The sequence below is a fragment of the Propithecus coquereli genome, unplaced genomic scaffold (assembly GCF_000956105.1).
Source record: "Propithecus coquereli isolate 6110/MARCELLA unplaced genomic scaffold, Pcoq_1.0 Scaffold98, whole genome shotgun sequence".
NCBI classification, from domain to species: Eukaryota; Metazoa; Chordata; class Mammalia; order Primates; family Indriidae; genus Propithecus; species Propithecus coquereli.
The window spans coordinates 5,239,086-5,242,372 of NW_012156173.1; the positions used below are offsets into that span (position 1 = coordinate 5,239,086).

General features: G+C 41.7%; 1 protein-coding gene across 1 annotated transcript in view; it reads right to left on the reverse strand.

The window, feature by feature from the left end:
* The window catches only part of AHI1 (Abelson helper integration site 1), a 224,554-nt gene extending 222,241 nt beyond the window's left edge, over nucleotides 1-2,313 (reverse strand). Inside the window, exon 1 of the mRNA XM_012665175.1 lies at nucleotides 2,251-2,313. The gene's annotated coding sequence lies outside the window, so the exon portion shown is untranslated. The remainder of the gene's footprint in view (nucleotides 1-2,250) is intronic.
* Nucleotides 2,314-3,287: the final 974 nt, after the last annotated feature.

Sequence of the window (3,287 nt, forward strand, 5' to 3'; positions counted from 1 at the left end):
GGGGTAATCATGAATAAGGTAATGAGAAAAAGAAATATGATAACAATATATAGAAGACCCAATGTATTTGTTTCAAAATCACAGTTCAATGAGACACAGTAAAAAGCTTTCATGTTAACAGATTCATCTAAAACTAAGAAATTTACAAAGTATAAAACTCCATATAAATACAAATTATATTGTGGGAGAAAAAATTAAATTTACCTTTATATGTTCTAAAACAGCTGTAGCAACATTTGTATGGAGATCAATAAGTCTTTTTTTTTCAAGGAGTTCTGGCAAAGAACTACAAGCACCAAAAAATTAAAAATTAGCCATTAAATTTTCTAAACTGACATAGATTTTAATAAAAACCATGCCTGGGTGTTTCCTCTGAGGAAACTCAGAACAGTGAAACAGTGACAAAATGATAAGTTAAACTATCAAATAAATTTAATCTCTAGGCTTGAATACATACAGTATTTATTATTTTAATACAGGTGAAATGCTTCTTATTTTAAAACTATTTGGTTCCCAAATATCATTATTTCTAATATTTCACTTTCTGATTCTAAATTTGGAGGTTTAGAATAAAATCATATTAATGAAAACATGCTTTTACCTATATTTCTAAAACACATTTCCTCTCTCCTTAATGGGAAAGCATCAAAAAAACCTGCTTAATTTTTAGTTAAGAAAATAGCAGCAATAATAAAATTAAAAATAACCTACCCTACTTTATCACCTGCACTATTTTCCTAGTAAGACTGTTCCCATTACACAATTCTAACTGGTGAAAGAAGCAAATGATCTGCTATATCCAAGAGGAAACTAAAATCAGCCTGAATATGTTAAAAACACAATTTAGTTCTTTAACTCAAAAGAATATTGGCTATTATCTACTATTTCCTATTATTAAAAACATTAACTATTTTTTTAACCTCCAGGATAAATCTTATCAACATAGAGACTTCAAAGAGCACATATTGTTTACTTACCTAACAGCTGATGTGAGCTTAGCAGTATTGTCAGAAAGCATACTTATGGCTCCTTCATCTTCCCCTTCTAGTCCCTGGGAAAGAAAAAGGGTCCCAGTAGCTACTCAAAAATCCCAGACCCATGCGTAAAATTAACAGTCCTAAGATTACTGACATACAGTAAGATTTAAATTACCTAGAATAGCAATTCTTCCCCTCGGAGGAGCAAGCACATGTATTGACAGTTATAGAAAAATTTTAGTCACTATCAGTCTAATAAATGGTTGGATGACTAAATAATCAGCTGGCATTTTCTTGCCACAGATCACACAGTAATAAATAATAGAGCTGAAATCTGAAGTTAGATCAAAGTATGGTAGAATGAGCAGCATTGTAACACATATCTCTAAAACGAAGCCACATTACATATTTTTTCAAATCATAAATTCCTATTATTCTTTCAAAAATTTTGTCAGGGTGGTCATAACCAGTAATCTTCCTGAAAGCTCAAGCAGTAACAACATCGTTAAATAAACAAGATTCTAAATTCATAAATATTATTCTTCATAAACAAGTTTATAAATATGGTTTAAAAACACTTTTGGTATTTGAATTTCTTTCAATTATTCTTTCAAAAATTTTCCCAGGGTGGTCATAACCAGTAATCTTCCTGAAAGCTCAAGCAGTAACAACATCGTTAACGCAACAGGTGAAAAAACTGTTAGCATCTCTTTCTCAAAATAAAGAAAAGCCATATTTTCACAGTAATGCCGAAATGCAGCGCAACCATTTATAAGGATTCCTAAATAGTCTACAATTTTTCTCAATTTTTACGCATATCTAAACGACCCTATTATTATAATTTGACTCTTTTCTTATAAATGTTAAACATGGATCACCTTTACTCAGATGTAATTAAGAAAGCTTTTTGACAGGTTCAAGATTCAGCACCAGGTTGACACTCTAAAACATAGTACGCCAGTGATCTAGTAGCTTTTAAAAGAGAGTCGGGAGTTGCAAAGGCAAAGATTGAAGTGAAGTCACTGTCAGAGCGCCATGCTCAACACTTCGGAGACAAGGAGACCACAGAGAAGAGCGGGTTAAGTACGTGGAGATAGCTCAAAAACCTTATTCCAGCCCCCCGGACGCACGGCCATTCAGGCTGCGGTGGCGCAAAGCAGCCCGGTTCTCTCGGACTCGAGCAGCACCCGCACCGCCGCCCCCCGAAACGGCCGAGGCAGGCCGAGCGCCCGGGCCCGGACTCCCGCCACCAGCGTACCCACAAGGTACTCACAAAGAGAAGTTCGCAGAGCTGTCTGTCCCGCTGGAGCCGACAGCCCGCGCGGTGAGAATCAGCTCCTTGCCCCAAACAGGGCGGGCCAGGAATTAGGCGGCCACGCAGCCAGCCCAGCAGCGGTCTACTCTGGCTCTGAGGGCGCGCCGGTGCCGCAGTGCGGACAGCGCGCCGCCCGCTGACGTCAGCGCCTGCCTACGCCGCCGTTCCTATGGTAACCGACGCGGCCCGCGTTCCCGGCCTGGGCCTCCGCCTAGCCGCCGGGCCGCCTGCGCCTCGGCGCGGGGAGGAGCTTCACTGCGCCTTCAGCCGGCCGGGGCGCGCGCTCCAGGGGCTCCCGCCTCCGCCGCTCTGGAAGGGGTAAGAATCTCCTCTACCTGGAGCGCGAAGGAACCGCGAGTGCGCGGGTGCCTCTCAGAGCCTGAGTTCATCCCCACCTTCACCCCCGAAAATGCGCTAGGTGCTTCAGAGCTGTAGCAAGCACCGGGAGGTATTCAGGGGGGAAAGCGAGGTGGGCAGGCTGTCGCGGAACCCGCCAAGAATAAGAACATGAATGAGGCCAAGAAACAGACTGTCAGACACCCCACGCGATTGCGCCCACAAAATAAAACATGATGTTTAGTGTGGAGATTGAAGAGTTGTACTACAGACAAAATCTGAAGGAAATTATCCACTATTCGCCTAGAGCTATTTCACTATGTGTGGAAAACAAAACAAAAGTGAAAACGTCATCTTTTTCTACACCTAATCCCCCCTCCCACTTTTCTAATTTCTGCCACAGGCGCCATCTTTTACTCCTAGTCACCAGGGATGGAAAAATACCAGAGGCGTTACTCCTGGACTCTGAAATCGGAGGCCATTTTTTGCAGTTGTAGCCACGCACTAAAACCTGTTGCTTCGTTTGTATAGCGAGAGAGTTATGTGTGGAGGCCAGCATTTCCGTTTTCATTGGCATCACCACACCTTACAAAGCATATCTCATGTTTCTCCAAATCCTGTGAGGTGGCAAGCTGTGAGCTAGCTGTTCAGCTTTCCAC